A 19,788-nucleotide genomic window follows, 5' to 3' on the forward strand; every position below is an offset into this window, starting at 1 on the left:
CTCTACTGTAAGGAACAGTGTGTTTCTCATGGAACCATCTTTTAATTAGGCTTTTAGTCATATTGAATCTGTAATGTCTCTCAGAATCATGGATAAAAGATGCCACTAGATCTCCTTCTCTGTGGCTTCAGAATAAGTGCTCTCTGGACACTTGAGGGTTAGATAAAGGAGATCAAATCCCCCTCTCCTCCTGCTTGAATTTTCACCATGCCCAGTCATTACCCTGTCCATCATACCTCTTCGTTAATCATCTCGATTATAGGATGGTGTGAACATTGTGTTTTGACTGCAGTTGTGGTTCATCTATAACAGTAATTGTGGAACACTAGTTGGACATCTTAATTTCAAATTTGTGGAAGTGTATGCCAATAGAGTTGCTCCCAAATGAGCTGGAAAATGCCCAGTTTCCTTCTCCTGATGCTTTGCAAAATGGATGCATGCCATATTGCTCCGTGCAATTCTAAAATACAAATGAGTGCTTCACTCTAGACCCGCGCTTTAACCTGAGAGTCAGCATTGCTGGGTCTTTGGCATAGCCCACTGGATTCTACATTTTAATATTGCCACAAATGATTGTACTTAAAATCCAGGATTAAGAACTGTCGCTTTTTTTTTTTGTCGGTCATGGAGCTTGAACTCTGGGCCTGGGCACTGTCCATCAGCTCTTCAGCTCAAGACTAGCACTCTATCACTTGAGCCACAACACCACTTCCAGTTTTCTGGTGGTTTATTGGAGTCTCAATGTCTTTCCTGACAGGGCTGGCTTTGAACCAGGATCCTCAGCTCTCAGCCTCCTAAGTAGCTAGGATTACAGGCGTGAGCCACCCATGCCTAGCAGAACTGTCTCTTGATGCTAAAAAGCTGAATCATTCTTCTTAATAACAATGGTGAATGTTGAAGCCTGTCTTCTTTTTGAGTTACAAAATCTTGACTAAAATTTTCATCCTTTTCTTCTCAGTTGGTGGCCATAAAATGCAAAGCTAAATGAAATGAAATGATTCCAAAATAGAGTAGGTTGAGCATAAAATAGAAACTAGTGGCAGCACAGTAGTGCCCTTGTGATGACTCAGATTAAAGAATTACTAAGAGAATTTATTTCTGCTAGGTGGAAAGCACTATTGGGATTAATAAGAAGAGGGTATAGCTCAGGATCAACAGGCAGACATACAAAGGGACATACTGTATTTTAGCAATTTTAATAATCCTTATTTCACATTTTACATCCCAGATATGGGCTGGCCTGGTGCCAGTGGCACATAATTATCATTGCTCACATTATGCAAATTTTCTTTGCTAGTCACGATAGTCTCACTGGGTTTAACCCTTCATATTTCAGTCAAAAAACTATTTATAGGTTATTTACAGAAAAATTAAATACTGGTTATTATCTGAGAATCTTACTATTGTCACCTGTAATACTGTAAAAGCTTTTTGATTATGGGTTGCTTGGAAGAAGCTTCTGGAGATTTCGAACAAGTGCTGCATTGTTAATGGTCTTGATGACACTGATACTAACATCATATTAAAAATGGGACCAAATATGCCAGTTCTAAATTGAAAAGTGACTCAGGAGAGCTGGGTTCTATAAATAGAAAGGAGTTTAGGGTAGAGTGTAATTGTAATTTTTTTGTCTCTTGCTAATCAGTAATATCATGCTTTTTTTTTAAACTAAAGCTCTTACCAGCCTGTCTCAGTACTTTACAAGTGCAGACATTTTTGGTATTTGTGTTGGTATTTCCAAAGGAGAATATTAAAGTTTTTCAATTCTAAATAGTGCTCTCTTCTTCATAGTTAACCAGGCAGAACTGAAAAGCATAGGTAAAACTTGAGTGGGGGACTAGGAAATCACCAATTTATATGGCTAATTCATATGACTCAGCTTCTGAGACCTGTAAAAAGAGGTAAACCATCAGATACTTAAAGAAAATAACATACTCTTAAGAAAAAAGGCTAGCTTTCATTAAAAGGGATTGTTTTTACTTATTAGACATTTTTGAAGAAGTAATTAGGCAAATACACAGAGACTGATGTGGCTTTCAATAGTATTCTCATTTTCTTTTTCCTTTTTGTTTTTGGTGCCAGTCCTGGGGCTTGAACTCAGGCTCTGGATGCTCTCCCTGAGTTTATGTGTTCAATGTTAGTGTTCTACCACTTGAGCCACAGCTTACTTCTGGCATTTTTTTTGTGGTGATTAATTGGAGACAAAAGCCTCATGACTTTCCTGCCTAGGCTGGGTTTGATAATGTGATGTTAGGAAAATGAACCCTTAAATATGTATTTTAATGTTTTCGTTTCTTTCATGCATGTGTTTCTAACACATTTATAAGATTATTTCTTTGTTGCTTTGTATGTCCCTCCCCCACAGTGTAACCCCCGCTTTCACTATATTTGATGTCAGTATAACATGTGGAGGAGATGGGGACAAACAAGTCGTTTAAGGATTCAGGTGGACCTGTTGCAACAATGAGAAGTACAAAATGTCATGTCAAAACCAGCTTTACAATATCGGTGTGGGGGGGGGGGGAGGGAGGTATAATTGGGTGGGGGGAGGGGGGTAAAATTGGGTGGGGGGAGGGGGGAGGCGGGGAAGGGAAGTGAAGGGTAAACAAAGGAGGAGGCTGCAATGCTTGGTAAGAAATGTATGCATTATCCTGCCCATGTAATTGTAGCCCCTCTGTACAGTAAGTTCTCAAATAAAATAAAATACAATTTAAAAAAAAAACTGAGCTATGTAACAAGCATATAGATGGGAAAGGAAGAAAAATATAAAGAGTGACATTGATCAAGACACACTGTATTCATCACCTGACTTAGGGAATTGGAACCTCTTTGCACAACTACTTAATACTAAAACGGTGCTCTACAATAAAAAAAGATTTACCATTATCTTTTCTTTGAGACTCTTCCTCTTCCTTGAGTCTCTAAATATCTTGTGGTGTATCTGTATTCTTTATAACCAGTCAATGTCAGTGCAGTTTGTTCAGCAATCTTAGTTTTTACCTTTGGTCTAAGTTTAGCTATCGCTAATAATCTTTTCTAAAACACTCATGATTAGAATTATATCTTATTTAGTCAAACTCATCGTTGAATATAGTATCTAAGGGCAGGCTGACTAGCAAATATTAGAGCAGAACTCTCACCATCTGGCTTTACAAGTACAACCAAGTACAGGCATCAGTGATTTAGGCCAGATATCACCCTTTTGTCTTACGTTAGGCTTGGAGCTGAGGACCATCCTCAGATCTTTCCCATTGAGTAATACCAAGAAGCACCATCTTCCACAGTGGTCCTTGTGCTGGTGATTCCTTGTCCTTTGTCCCTGCTAACTTTCATCACACTAAGGTTCAATCCATCATCCTATCTTGTCATCCCAAAATGTTGACTGACTTTATCAGATTTTGTAATCTTGCTTTTCTGTATCATCAAAAATATGGATTTAAAATATGGCACAGAATAGGCTTGTGGCTCTTCGTCTCTTTCCACTTTGACCTCCATCGGCATCGAAGAGGTCGTTTGACCTCACCCACTCAATTGCAGTATCACTTAGGCTGTTTATTTCGGTTTGGTATTTTTCTTTTTGCATGAAAATTGTCTTGGCAGAACTTAGCAAATGGCCTTTGAAATGTCAGCTGTCTGATGTGGATGCCTTTTCTTGATCTAAACACCTAGATCCTGGATATAAATAAATAAGAAATAAGGAAAGAGGACTAAGTAAATTTAAAAAAACACTGATCAGTCTGAAGTGATTTTGCAGTGATTCTCTACTTTTCTCTCTCTCTTTTTTAGCTTCCCATGGGATCTTGGAAATATTGGGCACATGATATAGGTGAGTACTCTCTTTCTCTCTCTCTGTATGTATACTCACACACACACACAGACACACAGACACAGACACAGACACAGACACACACACACACACACACACACACACACACACACACACACACTCACTCAGGGCCTAGGGCCTAGGCCTCTGGGCCTGAGTACTGTCCCTGAGCTTTTTTTTTTTTAATTAGAGGCTAGTATTCTACCACATGAGCCACAGCTTCACTTTTAGCTTTGGTGGTTACCAGAGATACAAGTTTCATGAACGTTCCTGCCCAGGGTGACCTCAAACCACAATCCTCAGATCTCAGCCTCCCACGTAGCTAGAATTCCAGGCATGAGCCACTAGTGCCTGGCCAATTAATGTATTTTTGATCCAATACAATATACCTTTGGAAAACATGCAAAGATCTTTCTCATGGCTCTTTTTTAATGGGGGAAAAATGTCTATTTCTTTATACCTGTTAATGACATCTGCTTTGGGGAGCTCCACACACAGATTAGGTCCATGCCAGCGTATCAATTGACTATTTGCTAATCATGTAAATATTATTGCTGGAGTAAAAACATGATTGAGGCTAGAAGTGGGAACCAAATGCACAAAGTGCCAGCTTTTTAATGTAAGTAATTAATTAGGCATCATCTTTAGGTCTGGTGATTGGTCCCAGGGTGTTAATCAAGTCAAATATCACCAGCTGCTGAAGAGAAAGGCAACTCTTTCAGGAAATATTCTCTACACCAAATGGAAGAAGGATGAGGTATAGAAATGGATTTTTCTAGGCTCCTGCAACTGAGGACCCTGATAGGAAACTTGTGGGAAAATATTAGGTGGGTATAGTCATAAGAGATCTGAGTGTGGTCAGAGTGAAGTTTTGGGGGGAAAGGAAAAAAACAAAACCCTAGATTTGGAAGTCAGACAGAGCTGAATTCAACCCCTGATTCACTGCCAGGGATCAGAACTTTCCAGTTCTCTGCTCCCCAGCCCTTACAGTCCTAGGAAAATCACACGTGTTGTATATGCCTCCCTTTCTTCAGATTTAGACACATCGGTGACAATGCCTATGTGGCAGGGTTTTGTTAAGATGAGAGAGCTCAGAAGCACACGCAGGGCCTGATTCAGCCTTCAGAAAGGACAGTGCATGGCAGGTGGAGAGTTAGCATCCGTGCTGGCAGTGAGTGATTGATTAGGGTCTGATCTCCACTAGGCTGCTGCCTTGCCCTCTTTCATTTTGGGACAAACCCTTAACCTTTCAGAACATTCTGTCCCTGTATCTGAAGACACAGAAGTGAAGTTCATGAGGCTCCAGGGTCGCCTGTCATTCTGACAAAGATGGGAAATCAGGACAGCTTTGTCATTAGTGCAGTGAGACATGATGAAAGTCCAATGCCGAGAGGGAGGGCGAGGTAGTTAGTCATCACTGGCCGTGTCTCCCAGGGAATCTACTTTCTCCATCCCAACCCTCACCTCCCCCAAAGCTGACCGGAGGCCACCTAAAGTGAGCCAGCATTTCCTCCTGTCCTAACCACTAGGCTTCCTGGCAGTCATTAGGGGTGGGGCCAGCAATGAAGAGTATGTTTATTTAGAAAAGGGAGAAAAGGACACCTTGAAGGAAAAGTAACTTTTGCAAGGTGAGGGAGACCAGTCTTCAACAGTCGTGCTATTTAAAATAACATTTCTTTTTCCTTTTTTCCTAAGTGCCAAATCATCTCTTGTTCATGAAAGCTTTGGCGCTACACTAGTCGAAAGGCTGCCACTTCCCCATTGTGTATCTCTCCTTTCAGTCGTTTATATATAAAAAGAATGAGCTCATACCCCCACCACCTGCTCTTCTGAGTATCTTCACCCCTTGCTCATCAATGCTATTGAAGTTTGCTGATTTGCACCACTAGTAATATGCTTTGATTATCCAACAGAGATGACTAGAACGAGATGCTTACTAATATGGACATATACAAGACTTATTAAGGGGGCAGGAAGAACATTGCTTATATTTTTACTTCTTATCTTTAGTTTTTTTGTATATTATACAATATGTAAAAAGTTGTCTGGAAGGAGAGATTCCTGAATTGAAATGATGGTGCCCTGGATCAGAATTTTCCAATAATCTGCTCCTCAGCCCTTACAGGCTGGCACCAACCTCTGTCCGGCTAGGTGACTGCTTTATATCTGTATTTCACAGTCACATTCCAGGCTAGAATAAGGCAGGGAGGGAGATGATGGACACACGGTTTTCTCCTGTTAAGGCTTTGCTTTGTATTCAAGAGGAGGTGTCTTATTTTTGCTGGTCCCAAAGCCGAGGAAGTTAAGAAATTGCAACTATTTAGCTTTTCATCCTCTTTGACAAGGAAAGGAACAGATGTGGGCAATTGTGAATGATTTGAGGGTAGGCAAGCCATAGTCCCTTATCTAAGAAAATGTACACACACCCACACATACCATATGCAACTTACAAGCTATTTCAGGGGTTTCTGTCCTAGGTATATGGGGGTATATGCACCGTCTAAGGTCAAATTCAGATCTACCACATGAATGGATGTTCTGTTCCACACAAAGAGGAAACAGGAGAAGAGAAAAAAGCCATTGAAAAGATATGAATGAACTGCTTCATAGAGAAAGCAGAGTGGCCTGAGTATTATAAATAGATGTTACAGAATCTGTTTCTTTTTTTTTTTTTTTAGCTATTGTCAATTTTTTTTAAATTTTATTTTATTTTATTTGAGAACATACTGTACAGAGGGGCTACAATTACATGGGCAGGATAATGCATTCATTTCTTACCAAGCATTGCAGCCTCCTCCTTTGTTTACCCTTCACCTCCCTTCCCAGCCTCCCCCCTCCCCCTACCCAATTATACCCCCCTCCCCGCCCCACACCAGAATCTGTTTCTTAAAAAAAATGTGCCAGGTGCCTATGGCTCAGCCTGTCATCCTAGTTACTCAGGAGACTGAGATCTGAGGATCACGGTTCAAAGCCAGCCCGGGCCGGAAAATCCATGAGACTCTTATCTCCACTGAACCACCAGAAAACTGGAAGTGGTGCTGTGGCTCAAGTCGTGTAGCACTTGCCTTGAGCTGAAGAGCTCAAAGACAGTACCCAGACCCAGAGTTCAAGCCCCACAACAACAAAAAGAAAAGAAAAGAAAGGAAAGGAAAGGAAAGAAGGAAGGAAGGAAGGGAAAGAAAGAAAGAAAGAAAGAAAGAAAGAAAGAAAGAAAGAAAGAAAGAAAGAAAGAAAGAAAGAAAGAAAGAAAGAAAGAAAGAAAGAAAGAAAGAAATAGAAAAGGAAACATAAGGATAGAAGAATATAGTTCAGTGTAGAGTTCATGCCTGATACTCACCAGGCTCTGTGTTACAATATGGGAACAGCCCAAGTATCATGGAAGGATCTGAAGCTAAAGGGCATTGACTAACTCCTGCAAGACTGGAAATGAGCTTTCTGCTTTTCGTGGTGAAGAGGGGAGGTCAGGAAAGGAGCGCAGTGAAGAGCTAGTCAGAGTTCCCTTCCCTTCTGCAGAGCAATGGGACAGTCACTAAAACAATTCAAGGAGATTTTGCAACCTGGGAGACTTACAATCTGAGAGAGAGAATACTCTTAGTTTTATTTAAACAACACACAAACAAACAAACACTGCCCCAAGGTAGTAAATTAGGTACTGTAAATAATGTCTAGAGACGTTTGTTTTCCTGAACTGGCAGTTAGTCTGCTACAGGTTTGAAGGAAGCAATAACAATGTTTGTGAACATGTGAGCTGCCAATAACATATGTACAAGCAGCAAGATAATTAGTACATCACAGGATCCATCTTACAGACCCATGGCAAACTTTCTCCAGCTGACAAAAAAAATCACAGCTTTCCTAGAATGTCGAATCAGTTGGTAATTGGAGAAGCAAAAGGGTTTTCAGAGGGCTGATGCTTGAGCTGGGTGTATTTTATCTCTTGGGTTCTTGGAAAATAAGGGGTTGTATTTATTTATTTTTATTTTGTTTTGAAAACAAAATCTGAAAGGCACAGATGAATTCAGTGACTTTTCCATAGAAACCAACACCTGATTTTGAAACCCATTTATATTCTGAATCATTTTATAGAAGTGATGCAACTAATTAATTTTTATGAAGCCTTTCAAATGTCAAGCATTGCAGATCCAAAGTACTCAAAGAAGTAAGTAATTAAAGTAAACTTAAGATGTTTACTTGCATCTTCATTTCCATTATGAACTTATCTAGGGGTTGGTAGCTCTCTGTGAAAAACAGCAAATGATATAACCATGTCAGGCACCAGTGGCTCATGACTGTAATCCTAGCTACTCAGAAGACTGAGATCTGAGAGTTATGGTCTGGAGGCAGCCCTGGCAGGAAAGTTCATGAGACTTTTACCTCCAATTACCCACCAAAGAAACAGAAGAGGAGTCATGGCTCAAGCACTCTAATGAGTGCTAGCCTTGAGCAGAAAAACTCAGAGATGGCACCCAGGCCCTGAGTTCAAGCCCCAGGACCGACAAAAAAAACCCCACAAAACTCCAATCCAACTCATAAATGATGACAGATAATCCTCCCTCCTATCTATCCTTGAACAAGCAGAATAACTTACATGAAAGAGAAGAAAGGAGTTGACTGGCAATGCTTATGGTCTATTTATTATTGGTTGTGCCATTCAGGAAGATACTGCTAAGGTAGTGAAGTTACTTTTAATATTTTCGAAGAGTTAAGGCCTATGCTCATGACATTTATAGCTGTCACCTTTTAAAAAAAGGATTTGTAGACTCTGAAAAAAAATTGGAATAGGATTTCTTTAGCTGTTGACTCTTAAATAATTTCCTGGAAAGACACATGGCTAAATGCAAAGATGGCTCCTATTGATTGCTTTGTATGCACTGAACTATGTTTTGTTGTTGTTATTGTTTTAGGCATATTGAGGACTGAACCCAGAGCTTAAAGCCATGCTAGACAGGCACTCAACCAGCTAAACTTTTTTTTTTTTTTTGGGTCCGGTCGTGGGGGCTGAACTCTGGGCCTGGGCACTGTCCCTAAGCTCTTCAGCTCAAGGCTAGCGCTCTACCACTTGAGCCACAGCACCACTTCCGGCTTTTTTCTTTTTGCTTATGTGATGCTGAGGAATCGAACCCAGGGCCTCAGGCTTGCAAGGCAAGCGCTCTACCACTGAGCCACCTTCCCAGCCCCTCAACCAGCTAAACTTTATCCCCAGCCTTAAACTCTATGTTCTATTGTTTATTATAATGTCAACACTGTTGTCACCAAGAAGCTTGATTCTTAAAGAGTCATTGTCATAATGCATAATTTAAGAACACAGGAAATCCACACTCTAGGAAGACATCCCATCTCCCCAAATGAATGAAAAAAAGACAGATACTTCAGTAGAAAATGTGAAAAGTATTAAGGGTTCAACTTCCAAGAAGAGAAAATTCAAGAAGGCAGTAAGAATAGGGAGAGACGCGCAAATTCATTGTTGCCAGAAAAATTCAAAATAAATGAACAATAGTATATCATCTTCCATGTACTGGATTAAAAAAAAACAGGAAGCTCAGTAGTGTCAAGTGTTTGTTGATGGGGTTATAGACTTGTGTAGATTTTAGTGGTAAAAGAAAATGAGATCTAGGTTTACTTTCTGAGACAGCAAGCCTAATCTATTCCCATGGGCACAGGTGACAAAGGAGATAGACGTCCCAGCTTGCTTTGGACAGTGATAGCGAAAAGCAAGTGTCCTGGAATAATGATTAATATCACCTGTTATATTAATATCACTCCCAAGGGTGTTTACCTTCTGTATGAAAATGGTCATTAGAGCACATCTGTGATGGGAGAGGGTAAGTGGTAGTTTGAGGACCCAGGAAGCCAATACATTTGGTTTCCTGCTCTTCAGCAAAGGGAAATAAGAAACTGGATGTACTCATAGGTGTTTTGACCACATAGTTGTTCAAAACAGTGCTGGATGGTAAAATGGATTGAAGTGCCTTTTAACATTTGCAGAGTTAAGGCCCATGCACATAAAACTATATATTCCATAAGAACACTTACTATCAGAAGGTTGGAATGGCTTCCTTGGGGAGCTCTGGAATAGGATGGGGGCTAGACAGGAAGAAAAACAAAATAAGAGGGGTCTTTCTGGACCAGAGAAACTAGTGAACCATTGAGAAGTTTGATTAATTCACCCTCAGGACCTGAAATCAAAAGTAAGAGTTCTATCAAAATAAATGAAACTAAATAATTTTTTTAAAAAGGTGTTTCAAAAAGTAAACCACAGCTTTCTTTGGAAAGTAATATTAATGTTTTTATTCTGTTTACAGTTCTAAAATGCCACCTTTCAGTCTGCTTAAATAAATACCTTATATGGAATGAAGGAAATATTTAATAACATTATATATTATCATCGTATATAATAAATATTTAAATAAGAAGCTAAACAGAATAAATGTAGAGTTAGGTAGCTAAGGCAATGCCAGGGTAGGGTTAATATCTAAAATCCACACCTGAACTCATATGGACTTGCCAGAGATAGGTCTCACATTTGACATTTAATTGTCCACAAGACAACACAGAGAAAGAACCTTCACATGTGAAGTTCTCATTGTTTGGAGAAAGAACCATCACAAAACCATGCCAAGTACTAAAAAGCAGCATATATTTCCCATTATGAACTCAGAGAGAAATTTATCCCTTGGGCTCATATAAGGAGGGCACTGTGTAATGGAACAGCGACCTAGAAAACTAATTTCTGCAGATAGACTCATTCCAAAGCCATGTTGAGAAGTAAAATGTTAATTTACTCTAATAGACTTTCGAGCTCCTTGGAAATGACCAGGTTTCAGTTTCAGATCATTTCAGAAAACCTTTCTTAGTGAACAATAAAACCTGTCTTCCACAGATATTTTGACCTGTCCCCATGAATTTTGAATGATTGGGCTGGACAATACCGCTTGAATCAATGAAAGGAGGGAGAAAATCTTTCCAGATTCCAGACATGCCATTATCTCTATGCTCCTAAGGAAAGGTGGAAGATAAAGTGTTAGTCCATCTCTTCCTGAAACAATTAAATTTTTATTGATGAAAAGCTAAACAGAATAATTGTTGTAGGGATCACAGAAGGTAAATCTACTATGTGGAAATAGATGTTGCCCTAAAAATTAAATCTAGTAGGAATATGTGTGGAAGAAATCCACCCTGAAAATATCTGGCAGGGGGGCATTGAGGTTGGGGTGGAAGTATTGGTGTGTGTGTGTGTATGTGTGTGTGTGTGTGTGTGTGTGTGTGTGTGTGTGTGTGTGTGTATGTGTGCATATGCATGCGTGTATGCATATGTGTGGTTGAGGTATGGGAGGAGAGATTTCTGGTAATATATAATATTCTAGTTTATTCTGATTTTTGATCCAGGGTAGTATTTCAAGTTCTTTGAAGCCTGGTTTAAATAACCCCTTCGCACCGTCCAATTACACTTGATTTTATATTCACTAAGCAACCCCTGCTTATTAATTCAGTTTCTGAGAGCCTGAGAAAAGGAAGGGTAGTGGATTGATGCCAAAGGAGCTGTAATTACCTCCTTCCCTTAATCCAGGCCTTATTCAGTATGACTATGTGCAACTACATCCCTTCAATGAACGTGGAGATGACAGTGTGCCTGTTCTGAGCCTAGCTTTAAGGAGATTTTGAGTGTTCAAATCTCTTTTCTTCCCCTCTCTCTCTTCTCTCTCTTTAGCTTTCTCTCTGCTCCACCCATTAAATTCTATACAACCACTATGGGAATACTTACAGTCCAACTTGCTTAATGATGATACACAGGGTCCATTTACATAGTTACTCCTGCTGATAGCCAGACAACAGTTGGTGTAGCACCTACACCAACTGACCATAAGAGCCTGAGGACTCCAGGGGAGATCAAGCTCGACTTGGCCAAGATCAGAAGTTCCCTGCTGAGCTTTGATGTGTGAACAAAATCAAGTAGTTAACTTGTTTGATGTCTCTGAGTTGATGCATAGTTGCTACTCAGAAATAGCAAATGAATATAGAAGATATCCTAAGATGAATATCAAGACTAATAAAAAATATTCCACCTCTATAAATGAAAAATACAAATAAAAATATTAACAGCAAACATTGGCCCTGTAGTTTGCAATTTAGGGTCTAATAATCCAGTTAACATGGAAATACCTGTGGAATGGAGTAGCTCCAAAAAAGTGAACAAACATGAATTCCGGGACTTGAAAGATTGAGAATCAGACCCAAGACCAGTGACTTTTGAAACACTTCCTTTTTTTTTAATAAGTTTTTTTAGTGTGAAAATACCATACAGAGGGGTTACAATTACATGAGCAAGGTAATGAGTACATTTCTTTACTTCTATTTGGGATTCCCAGAATAATACAAAAAGGAAAAACAGAGACTCTCAAACATCTGGAAGAATGCCATTCCAGGATCCCCACAGAAAGAAATGATAAATGCTGAAGGTGATGAAAATGCTAAGTAGCCTAATTTGACCATAACCTGCTGAATATGTATGTTGAACTATCAATAACTAATCCTATTTGTATGTATTTATATCTATTGATGCATCAATCAATAAATCTAATTTCTGTGTTGGGCCATAAATATGCCCAATGTTTGTGTCAATAAAATTGCTTATAGATAGCTCATAAAAGTTGTGAAATTTCCACCATCCATTCCCCATGTCCCCCTAGATCACATGGCAGAGGATTGTCTTCTCATACGGTTCCTTTAATTACCGAGGAATTGCTTTGCACTTGCTGCTATGCGCTCTTCCCCATTCCTCTCTCAGATTGATGTTTTCCACTCTGTTGGTTTGTCTCATCACTGTTCCTCAGGGGGAATGATAGGGACTTGTGCGCAGGAGGACCTGCTGTAGAAAAGCAGGGAAATCCCAACTTCTAATTGGATTCTACAAGTGTTTCTGTGACCAGCTTTGACCTCCTTGGCCTTTTCATTTTCTTGAGTTTTGTTGTCAGTTTTATTGGGAAGAATTTGGTTGGGCCTGGGCTCTCTCTCCAGTGAGTCTTTGGCATCTGTTCTGTTGTGACTGAGTCTCATTATTGCTAGCACTGCTGTGCTGGCACGTCTTATGGAAGCAGGAATGGAAGCCCCCGGGATTCACTAATGACACCAGGGAAGAGGCCGTTGGTGAAAATGTGCCTGTCTGTGTCCCACAAGGAATGAATAATGCACTTCCTTTAAATACAGTGCCAGATTTCTTGGGGTGTCTATATAAGAAAGTAAGCCGGATTTAGTAGAGAGCTTATAAAATATCCAGGAACTTTATCAAATTAAAATTTTGTCCATGTTCATTTCTTGTTAAGAAATTGAGGCGCGCGTTATGGCAGAATGATTCCTGGAATGGGAATAGAGAAGCTGGGTTTGAGGCACACTCGGGGAACAGGCGGGCTCTGCCAGGCTCTCCGCATGCCTTCTGGCAAGTTAGGTAGCTCTTCTGAGACTTTGAAAAGTCAGAATGGTATTAAATTTGTCATGAGGATTAAGTAAATTAAATGTATATAATTCTTAGCATGGAATTTGTCGCACACACACACACACATATACCTGATAAATGTTGGCTGTTTTCCCTCTCTTCATTTCTTCTGCCTTTAGGTTTAATTGTTATTTGCTCACTTGCTTTATTACATATATGTATATGTCTACACACACACACACACACACACACACACACACACACACATACACACACCAATTGTAATATGTGAAAGGGACACAGGCAATTGGTCCCATAGCGATGCATCCATACAGAATTGAGTAAATTGTTGAATTAAACAAATGGAGGAGGAAAGGCAACTTTTCTGTGGAAAACCATTCCAAATAATGTATGACATACTCTGTTCACAAAGAATGGGAATGCAATTCTCTTGCTTAAGTGTAAGTTAGACCTCATCCCATCCATCCCTGCACAGTGCAGACCGTGAGAAGAGGAGTAAAACTGTGCTGGAGAATCCTGGTGGACTCATTACTTTAGCCAGGTGATCAAGGTCAAGGTCGGCAGTGATGTGCCCTTGAGTGGAAGTGAGAAGAATGGCTCTCTACTACTGCAATCTTCCTCCTAACGCACACAAACCCAGTTTACTCACAAGGTGAGCACTAGGTAAATCCCAACTACCAGACGATCTGTAAAATATCCAAACAGTGCTAGCATGCACAAAAACTCAAGGTCATTTAAAACAAGAACAATCTGAGCAACTCTTTTGGCTAAGAGAAACCCGAGGAGACATGATGTCTAAATGTATTGGGGCATCCTGGATGAGACCTGGAAGAAAAGTAAAAGGAAAATGGGGGAAATCATTGGGGGTCGGGGGGAGGATGGGAAGGAATGGGAAGGGGAAACAAAGGAGGAGGCTATAATGCTTGATAAGAAATGTACTCACTATCTTGCCCATGTAATTGTAATCCCTCTGTACAGTATTTTCACAATAAAAAAAAAAAAAGAAAATGGGGGAAATCTGAGGAAATACACATACATTAAGAAAGAACCACAGTTAATATCAGAGCATTATTATCGGCTCATTAATAACAAATGAACTGTACTAATACAAGATATATTAATAATAGAGGAAATTGGGTATCCATATGATCCTTGTAATTTTTTAATAAACCTGAAATTACTCTAAAATAAAATATTTATTTTAAAAGTGTTCAAGGCCTAGGTGCCATCCTGCAGACTCTGATTTAATTGGATTAAGATATGGCCTAATCTTCCAGATTGTCACAACTCCCATAGTGATTCTAATTTGTATCTAGCAAGCTCCTACTCTGCCAGGAAAGGTTCCTACTTGTGTTTAATTTTAACAAATGTTCTGATTCATCCCTGATTTTTTTTTAAAAAGTAGCAATATGACTTAATAATTCTGTTGCTTGAATGCGGAAGTTCATTGCCAGTGATATAAAACATAAGAGAATAATATTTCCCATTAATTAAAAAAATCTGGTACAGATCTTAAAATTCCAAGAAAGTATCTGAGTAAATAGACAGTGAAGGGCAGATTATGCCCTTTAAATCTGCATGTGGTGGGAATACCTTTATTTTCCCTCTACTATGCTATTCCGTGAGTATTCAGAGATAGGGCATCCCCTAAATTTTAAAGGTAAAAGCATGTAAAAGGTTTGGTTTAATTAGATAGTGGAATTAGTCTCTGGGGTTTGATCATGGCAAATGAGATAAAAGCATTACGTATGGAACACCTGCAGCTCGAAGGTTCAGGAACCATGAACTGAAGCCATTCTTCTATTTGTCTTCCCCAGGGAAGCTAGCAGCTGGGCTCCTGAGGCTCTGATACTAGAGATGACTGGTTACAGCAGCCAGAGAGGAAGGGACCCGCTGACCCCAGCGCTCAGATGAACTTAATGAAGAGAGGAGGTAGGGAGATGAAGAGGCTGTATTTCCTGCCTGACAGTTATAGCACTTGGTTTGGAAATGGCGAGACTACATTTTTATATTTATACTCTTTGCTAAGAGCCCTTACAGGCCAGAAGCTTGCTTTCATATATAGCATGGTGTGCAAACCAAAGCAATTTCCCTATTGCTTGTTTTCCCCTCAGACAATCAGTAGTAGGATTTCTTGCATTTTGCTTATGCACCCAGGAATACTAAGCTACTAGAAAACATTTGTTGATTGAGTCATATGCTATTCTAGGTGCTATTGTGTACATATGGAAAATATGCTATGTACATATGGAAATACAATAAACTTCATTAAAAATGTTCCCAAAAAACTATAACAAAAAAGAAAAAGAGCAGACTGTTGGTGGCTCACACCTATAGTTACTTAGGTGACTGAGGTCTGGAGGCTTGTGATTCAAGGCCAGCCTGGGTAGAAAAGTTTACTAGAATCCACTTCCAAAATAATTGGCAGAAAGCAGGGCTGGAAATGTGGCTCAAGTGGCAGAGTGTCAATCTACCAAGCATGAAGCCATGAGTTCAAATCCTGATACTAACAAATTAAAAGGTTTTTAAAAGTGTATAACTGGGCTAGGAAGGTGGCTCAGTGGTAGAGCACTTGCCTTGCATGCTTGAGGCCCTGGGTTCGATTCCTCAGCACCACATAAACAGAAAAAGCTGGAAGTGGTGCTGTGGCTCAAGTGGTAGAGCACTAGCCTTGGGTTGAAGAACGGAGGGACAGGGCCCAGACCCAGGGTTCAGGCCCCAAGACCGACAAAGAAATAAAAATTAAATAAAAAATACATAAAATGGTTGTAATCAAGAAGTCTAGTAACAACAGATGCTAGAGAAGATGTGGCCAAAAGGGAATGCTACTGCACTGTTGGTGGGAGTGTAAACTTGTTCAACTACTCTGGAAAGTATGGAGGTTCCTCAAAATACTACACATAGAGCTTCCCTATGACCTAGCAATCCCACTTCTGGGTATTTACTCAAATAATCACAAACAAGACCACACTAAAGCTACCAGCACAACCATGTTCATCACAGCATTATTTACCATAGTTAAGATATGGAACCAACCCAGATGCCCCTCAGTAGATGGATCAAGAAAATGTGATATATATATATATATATATATATATATATATGTGATATATATATATATATATATATATATATCAATCATCAGAAAGAATGACACTGCCCCATTTGTTAGGAAATGACAAGACTTGGAAAAAATCACATTGAGTGAAGTAAGCCAGACCCAGAGAAATATAGGTCCCATGGTTTCCCTTATGTGCAATAATTAGTATACATCTAGGATAGTCTTGGCGAGTTAGCAGACTAGCTCAATAGCTATGTATACATGACTGTAAAAGATGATGCTAAGTGAAATGAACTCTAAGACATGGACACAAGAGATTTTTCTTTGTTGTTGTTGTTTTTAATGTACTATGTGATTTTTTTTGTTTCTTTTGAATATTCTTCCCCCTATAGTATATCCTCTGTTGTCACTGTATTTGATTTTGGTACCCTGGTATTGTATATATATTTATTTGAATTAGGGGAAAGAAGGGGAACAACAAAAAGGTGAGACAAAGAACAAGGGGGGAACCAATGTAAAAGCTACATACACAAGACAGTATGTTGGAAATGATCTATACAACTTGGGGCGGGGAGGCAGAGTAGGAGAAAAATGAGGGAAGGGGTAACAAGTTTGACAAGAAATGTACTTATTACCTTACTCATGTAACTGTAACCCCTCTGTGCATCACCTTGACAATAAAAAATACTTGCGCCTTTATTCATCGAAGAAATATTCATTAAAGAACATATCATTCACCAGGCATCTAGCGATTAATCTAGAGATTTAATCTAGAGATTAAACCAAAAACTAAATAAGATTTGATCAGTTTTTCTTTCTTATTCTACTTTTCTTTTGGGTGGTACTAGGGTTTGAATTCTGGGCAGGTGCTTGACTATTTTTCTCCTATGATGTGACAACTTGGCTTTGGGATATGGCGAGTCTCATACCATTGAGAACTATTCCTTCTGGAGTTATAATATACAACATATAATGTTAGAAAAATGTCCATTTTCTCCAGAAAATGCCCCAGCTTCCTCTTCCTTTTAAGCAGTGAGGAGGCTAGAGGATATAGTCAATCAGTAAGTCAGGTTCCATCTCTAGCAAGTCTTAGAGTAGGTCTGCTCTAAGTCTACTTGGGCCTGGACTATCAGAGGGAGTATGTTCTAAGATTCTAGGAGATGGTAGGTTAATCTTTAGATTATCTGGCCAGAGGGAAGAGGTCCTTGACTGCATAGATCTTAGGCTTTAAAAAATTCACTTATATCACGAGAAGAATGAAGAAGGAGCTCTAGAATGACCTACTGAAGTGTGAATTATTTATTCATAGGCACATGTTATGTTATGTCTCAGACATGGTGGTACATAATTTTTTGAAGGCATTTAGTCCTAGACGTAGTTTCTTTTAGAACCTTTGAAATTTTCTGAGAGGAGTGGGTTTTTTTGTTTTTGTTTTGTTTTGTTTTATTTTGAGATGGGTTGAACTAGGCTTACTTAGATTACTTTAGGAAAAGGCTATTTTCTAGAGTAACCTGATTACAAGGCTAGAGAACATTACTAACTTCTGCCCGCCATGTTTACCTCCAGGGGAAGCATGTGGGCTGAAGACAGTTCATTTCTCCAATGGCCAATGATGTGTAAATCGCCCAAACAGAATGAAGCTTCCCTAAAAACTAAGGGAGCATCCTGGTTGACAAACATACTGACACAGTGGTAGGGTGGCATGCTCAGAGAGAGGAAGAATGCTCTAGGTCTCCCCTGCCCCATACTTGGGCCTACAGAGCTTGCCTATATAGCTATTTCTGGGTTTTATTGCTTATAGTAAAACTGTACTTAAGAGTTAAGAACATTTCTGTGTGCTCTAAGTCATTCATGTAAATTACTGGAGCTTTTGGGGGTAGAAGAAAACTCTAAATGTATGGGAGGTTGGAGAAAATACAGATGTCTGACGACTTACTTTGCAATCGGTGGCTCAAATGAGGGCAACTGCCCTTTGCTTGTGGGGTCATCAGTAACTGAGTATTGCTCATTTGGCATTGAATTGTTGACTAATTCATTGGTGTTAGCTAGTCATGGAATTGGTTAATGTTGAAATGATGGAGCTGAGGATAAAGTGGTGAGCAAAAGTCAGACATGTTTCTCTCCCAAACTTTGCAGATACTTCAGTGTGAGTGCTGGTGTGGTTTACTGTGCCATATATAATTCAGTCACCCTTCCAGGTCTATTGACCTTGGTCTTCAGAGATGGACACTGTGGAACATATCAATAAACACTATGCTTTTTATCTTAGTTGAACACAAAGCAAAGGGAAGCCTTAGCAGAAAAATTAAAGAGAAGGAGGCAAATGAAGTTTCTCCTTTCACTTTTTGTCAATTCCTCCTTCCCCTTGTCTCTTTTCACCCGAGGGTGTTGAAAGTGCTTTGAAATTCGTGTGGTTCTATTACAATGTATAGGCACCCTTAACAAAAATCTTCCTTAGTAAATAGATCCTCTTTGAGTGTTCTGTCTCTTTGGAATTCTAATACAAGCACTGTCTGTGTGAATGTTGGATTGATGTTTGCCAAGCATGTTGATTTTTTGTTTGAGTCTAGTTGATACTGAGCCAGCTGTTCAGCTGCTGAAGAAGGTCACCCTGGCCTGTGGTGATAAAATCATATCATAGAGTAGAATGCTCATCTTTCTCTTCTTTGGCATAGGACTGTGATCTCAATGAGGTGCACAGAAGAGGAGCTGGAACATCACTTCTGTTTTATAGCATTTAAAATTGTACTTTTGGTTGCCAAAAATGTACCTCTTTCTCATTACGATGCTGGCATTAATTGTATATTCTAGAGCTTTGTAGATGCATTAATGGTCTGGGTTTATACCCAGATGATACATGTCGACCAGAGGCTAATAAATGTTGCAGAAGTCATCATTGATAACTGTTTTATTGGTGAGCTGGGACAGGATAGACCCACACAGAAGCTGACTAGTTAGTTCTCTCAAAAACATGTTCTCTTTTGTGATAATCCCCTTAGTTAGTTAGTGACAGCCCAGAAGCCAGGAAAGAAATGGTCTATTCATTGTTTATTTTGCAGAGATTCAGCCATGGAGAATCATATCATGACATTTGTACTCCTTGTTAATAATTCTATCTAAGCACCATCCTAATACTTCTAACACATCCTAATACATACTAATACTTGGTTTAAGCTATTTTTTTCTGAACGATGGATTTCTTTTGCAAAAAAATATGAACTCAGAAGTTTGTAGCTTTTCCATAAGTCACTTTGAGCCACCTTTTCTCCTTATTTTACTTTCTAAACTTATTAGTGAACTATTCACTAGGATGGCAAGAGAGCATAATCAAATCGGGTGTCTATTATCTGTTGATTTGTAGATAAAAGGAAGAGTTCTCCTTGGAAGATCTCAGGACAATTAGTGAAAGGTGACCTTCATCCTTGATCATTAACCTTCAGAGGTTAAAGA

At 39.4% G+C, this 19,788-nt stretch overlaps 1 long non-coding RNA gene across 3 annotated transcripts in view; it reads left to right on the forward strand.

The window, feature by feature from the left end:
* The window catches only part of LOC138836967 (uncharacterized), a 102,768-nt gene that overhangs the window by 62,701 nt on the left and 20,279 nt on the right, over window positions 1–19,788 (forward strand). For all 3 annotated transcript variants that reach the window (XR_011375132.1, XR_011375130.1, XR_011375131.1), the window contains one exon: window positions 3,787–3,826. This is a non-coding gene — a long non-coding RNA (uncharacterized lncRNA). The remainder of the gene's footprint in view (window positions 1–3,786; window positions 3,827–19,788) is intronic.

Source organism: Dipodomys merriami, unplaced genomic scaffold (genome assembly GCF_024711535.1).
Source record: "Dipodomys merriami isolate MVZ:Mamm:240054 unplaced genomic scaffold, mDipMer1.0.p SCAF_26, whole genome shotgun sequence".
NCBI classification, from domain to species: domain Eukaryota; kingdom Metazoa; phylum Chordata; class Mammalia; order Rodentia; family Heteromyidae; genus Dipodomys; species Dipodomys merriami.